General features: G+C 39.5%; 1 pseudogene; it reads left to right on the forward strand.

Annotated features, from left to right (window-relative positions):
- Window positions 1–4,070: 4,070 nt before the first annotated feature.
- Window positions 4,071–4,189, forward strand: LOC117286388 (annotated as a pseudogene).
- Window positions 4,190–5,202: the final 1,013 nt, after the last annotated feature.

Genomic DNA, 5,202 nt, shown 5'->3' on the forward strand with positions numbered 1-5,202 from the left:
ATAGATATATATGACAATGTTCAAACTCTATAAAACACATTTCATAAGTCTGATATACAAACAATGGGCATACTATTGTGAGTCATTCTTATCTATTCATTTAAATGTATTACTTTAGAACTATAATAGCTAATATCACTGCTGGAGTTATGTACAAGCAAATAATTGTATGTGCTTTGATATTTATTATCCTTTAGATATCTCATAATATTAATTTATGAATGTATATTGTTTTAATGGATGTTCTCACTTAAGTGCTTTCCACTCACTGTCTTTAGGAAATTACTGTTTACTAATTTCTTCTTGTAACTCAGTAACTCATTTGGGGAAACTGAGGAAAGCTTGGGCCTTCATCATTATATTTTGTTAGCTTTTCCCACTATCTCCTTTGCACAGAGGTCAGAATCAATACCTAACTATATCTAATCAAACCAGTGAAATAGCAAATACATCATTTCTGCCTTCCTGAATCAGAGTGACTCTACACTCAGTAAAAAATTAAGCCATCATCTCCTCCATTAGTTTAAAGGTCTGTCCACTCAAAATCCATATGCATTACTAAAGACTACTCATTTATCACTGAATTGTCTGTAAAATGTGTAAATCTTAAAACATGATCTACATACCTTGCTCCAAGTATGTATTTGCTAAGTCTCATACTTCTTCCTTACAACAAGGATCTTTGGATCTTCAGTAGAACCTTATGCAAAGAACAGTTTTAGAATATAAATCATTTTCAACTTTTGCAGAGAATTTCACAGAGCACCAGTCTTCTGAGATTCAAGGGTGATAATTTACAATATGAGAAAACAGCAGAGCTTTTCACATGGCTCCAGCCAGGTGGCACAGAATAAATAAACAAGATTGTTGATGAGAAAGTTTATTCTAACTAAATCTTTTATTCCTAGGACTGCTGTACCGTTAAGCCATTCAACTGAGCTAGCAATGCCCGTATTCCAGCCAACATAAGCAATAACATTTTATAACCCTGTTCTTGTACAGGGATTAAGGAAGAAATGATTAGGGGATGCGTTTATTGACCTGCTTAGCTGACTTACTGGGAGCCATTTATAAGACAATGAAAAGAAACCTCAGACTCTGACAGCAAATGGGTATCCAATATACTCCCTTATGTTCTGATCATCTGCATAACTTTTGCTTGTTTTAAAACTTGCAAATGAAATAAGTCTGCTCTTAATAAATTTCACCCCTCTTAAAATACCTTTCATTTCCTTCTGGTTCTATTGGATTTATACTTCCACCATTACATCAGGAGTCTGTGATATCTGTGCAACCACCATCAATAGTATGGCAAAAGGAGAAAAATAAAACTTACTCATCTAGGTAAAGTGGAGGCTACAGTTTTCTGGGAAAAAATGTATATAACAATGTGTGAGTTTAGTCTCACCACATCTTTTAATGTGACAATAAATATGAGTAGATGAGGTTATATAACTGTGGGAGGGAGAGGAACAAGAAAACAAAGATTACGTTTTGTTCCATATGTCATAGCACAAAATTAGAACATTGCATGTTTGTTCACGGAATAGGCTTGAGAATCAGCCCTTCGTTATCACACGAACTACTGTGCTGGTCAAATGAGATAGTGGAGAGATAAACTATGGGCTTTAGTGAATAAATTACCAGTGCACTGGTTAGAAAAGGGAGAGAAACCCACAACAATGCCTGAATCCTTAACTTCCATCCTAGCAACAAAATGATCTAAAAAGCCTTGGTGTTTAGAATTATAAAATATGTTACTGGCAGCACAGATCTGTCAAAATGAAACCCTTTAATAAAAGAAAGGGAAAAGAGAGAAAAAATTTTCAAAAAAAAAAAAAGGAAAAGGGAAAAAAAGTCACATAAAAAAGAAGGAGGAGACATGTAAGGAAATGATCTGTGTTTGTTTACTGTGGTGAAGAACTGAGCGCAAAGGAAAAACCACCCTGTCCTGCCTCCAGCTGCATGGATAGCTATGCAGGCCAAAGAAGTGAACTCTGCGGAACATCAGTGCACCCCGAGGTCAGGAGTGCTGGGCCCAGGGACAAGCGGCGGTGCAGACTGCATCTCTGCTGTGTTCCAGCTGTGAGGCCTTGTAGGGCCTCTCTCGGCTGCAGTTTCCTAGACTCTAAAGTGAGAGTGCCGATCCCATCCCCACTCACCTTCTCCTGAAGCCCAGCAGCCCTGTCTGGGGACTACCGTTCTTTGGTGTCATCAGCACGGAAACATTCAGCACCCAGACAGCTTCAAGCTTCGCACCCAACACCGACACATACGGTTTTCCCATCTTGGCCCAAATCTCATGCTTTCTAAAATGATACCTCCTTCTGTTTCCCTCATTCTGAATTTTCTTTCTCCATGACATTATGCTTTTTGTCCCACCTGTTTCTCCTACTAACACAGAAGCTCCAAAGAGACTGGACTTGCTCCATTGCCTGTTGGAGCACTGCCTGACATGTGCTTAGCAAATCTTTAACAGGAACGGATGGAGGGAACTTCTGGGTGGGCGAGGAGAGGTGGAGAGGGTGCCTTCACTAGAGGTGCAGAGGCCAAACCATGTAACCTGTATACAGATTGTTACAGAATTTAGTCTTCGTCCCTCCAAAATGACAGAAGCAGTCTCCCAAGGGTTGTTATGAAGATTAAAACAGGAAAACCGATTTGAGTTCAGAATTCAAAATATCTTTATAGGTTGGTTGCCAATGTATTATTAATGAATGGCCTGGTTAATTAGCCATACAATGGAGTTACCATTCAGGTATTCATAGGAGATGCTATCTCCTCTTCTAGAATCTCAAATGCTTTTGGTTTTTTGATTGTTTCTTTCTTTCTTTGTTTTTTGGTTAAAAAAAAAGTATAATATGAAATCCTCAGGCCACTTGCCCTTCAAAGCTGCTTCCCCTTACTGTTACCTTGGGATATCCAGCTGAAATGATGGTCTTGAAAATTCTGAGCTCCACTTTGCCTGAAGACTCACCTGTAAGTTTGACACATGAACAGATTTTCATTTTATTCTCTTTTCCTTGATAAGCTGGAGTCCAGAAAGTTACCTGAACCAGGTTTGGTGTGTGGCTTATATACTGAAGCTCAGTAAATAAGGTGGTCTGTTAAATATTTTATTTAGCAACATAATCCTCATTATAACTTCAAGGTCATCATTCCTATGTTGTAGATGAGGAAGATGAGGGCCAGAAAGTCACATTGACACTATTTGTCCACGTGCCCAAGTTAGCCACAGTAAGAGGCAGACCAGGCTTGAAGGCAGGTAGGGGGTTTCTAGCATGAACCATGAATGTTCACCAGTCTTACCGTGTTCACTTCTCTGAGCAAAGAGAGAACAGGAGAATTAAGCAAAGTGTCGATCACACAACTGTAAGGAGAGACAGCCTGGATTCAAGCCTGAGTACCCAGCACCAGATCTCATATCCAAAACTTGTCTTCTTTATAGTTTGTGTCTAGATGCCCATGCCCCATCCCCAAGCCTCATCAGTCATAGGTGGGGCCTTTTCAGAGGTGCCTGGATCTAGACTGTGTGACACTGGGATTAAGGGTGTGTGGTCACTAAACCAGTCCACTGATTGGTTTGGCACCACCCTAATCCCAGTAGCCTGGATAGAGTTTGAAAGGGGAAGAAAGAAGCTCCTAAGGCCCCTTGCTTGGTCTCACTTTCCTGCTTGCTTAGAACTGTTTCTCCTCTGCGATGCCACCCTACCTTGGAGCCAGCCAACTATGAACTGAAACCTCTATAAACTGTGAGCTAAATAAAGTGTGGGTGTCTGGTAGAAAAGTAGCTAAGATAACTCACAACTTTATTCTTTATTCTGTTTTCCCCCCATTAAGTTTATTGGTACATTTAAAGCAAACAATACAGTTATCATTGGGATCTTATACCTTTGCATGATATGTCTTGGCTCTTGTTCTTTCCCAATACCCCTTCATTCTTTATTGCTCTTCAATGATTTAGATATATAAGTAATCCCTCCATTCTTCAAGTCTGAATATATTGCCTTCCAGAGTTGGATAAACTGAGAATTTATCTATAGATCAGGTTTTCTAAAGTTTGGGATTGGATCTACAGCCATACCACCCTGAACTCGCCGGATCTCATCTGATCTCGGAAGTTAAGCAGGGTCTGGCCTGGTTAGTACTTGGATGGGAGACTGCCTGGGAATACCAGGTGCTATAGGCTTAGGCCAGGCATGGTGACTCATGTCTGTAATCCCAGCACTCGGGAGGCTGAGGCAGGAGGATCGCTGTGAGTTCGAGACCAGCCTGGGCTACACAGTGAATTCCAGGTCAGTCTCAACTACATAGTGAGACCCTGCCTCAAAAAAAAAAGTATAAAGTTTGGGGTTGGAAAGGTTATGGATAAAATGTTGGCTCATATAGCCTGGCAATATTTCAATTTCTCATTCCTACTTGCATGATATAATACTTGCACATTCATTTGCAAGTAATCATGGGATTTACAAACACTCATTATTGGTTCTTCTGCTTCTACCTAGAATATGACATGGCAATTAACCTTTAGGACTTTTTTTTAAGAGTGTTAATGAAACACAAAAGAAAAGGGGAAAAATACCAACTTTGGGTGACAGAAACTATTAATTCAAGCAAATTTTTTACTCTTAAGAAAATAGCAACCTTAGAGAAATGTATTTAAATGAGCTATATGATAATAGCATTTCTGAGTTTTAAGGTTCTGAGATGAGATGTTCATTTGGAACTTGTCTGGTTAAAAGGAAAATAGCAGGGATACAGATTCTTCAAGAAATTACTTAATGTCAGAATTGGCTCGGAAGCATAACTGTGGTTCTGTTTCAAGCCAGCAGGAATGGCTTATAATCTTAGTATCAGCTTCTCAGGCACATGTGTTTTCAGCTTGGTCTACCAGGCCCCATCTGTCCTTATTGTGTAAAGTATACCCAGTTGCTACTGCTAACCATTCTAAAGTTATGAAAAGTAGAGAAACACAAGCCCCCCAAAAGAGAACTGCAGTCAGTTTTAAAACAGTAATACATAGCACTCCTTTTAGATATGTTATTCTAAGGTCCTTCCAAAAGTTATTAGTTCCTGAGGCATTACCAAGCCAAGCCAATGGTTCAGAACATTGCCCGGCCATGTGATAACAATTAAGAATGGGTCTTCACATTGCAAACAATTGCCGTGACTTCATCTGTCTCTTCCTTTGATAGAAATAGT

The sequence above is a fragment of the Fukomys damarensis genome, unplaced genomic scaffold (assembly GCF_012274545.1).
Source record: "Fukomys damarensis isolate Sample0158 unplaced genomic scaffold, DMR_v1.0_HiC HiC_scaffold_16, whole genome shotgun sequence".
In the NCBI taxonomy this organism is placed as follows: Eukaryota; Metazoa; Chordata; class Mammalia; order Rodentia; family Bathyergidae; genus Fukomys; species Fukomys damarensis.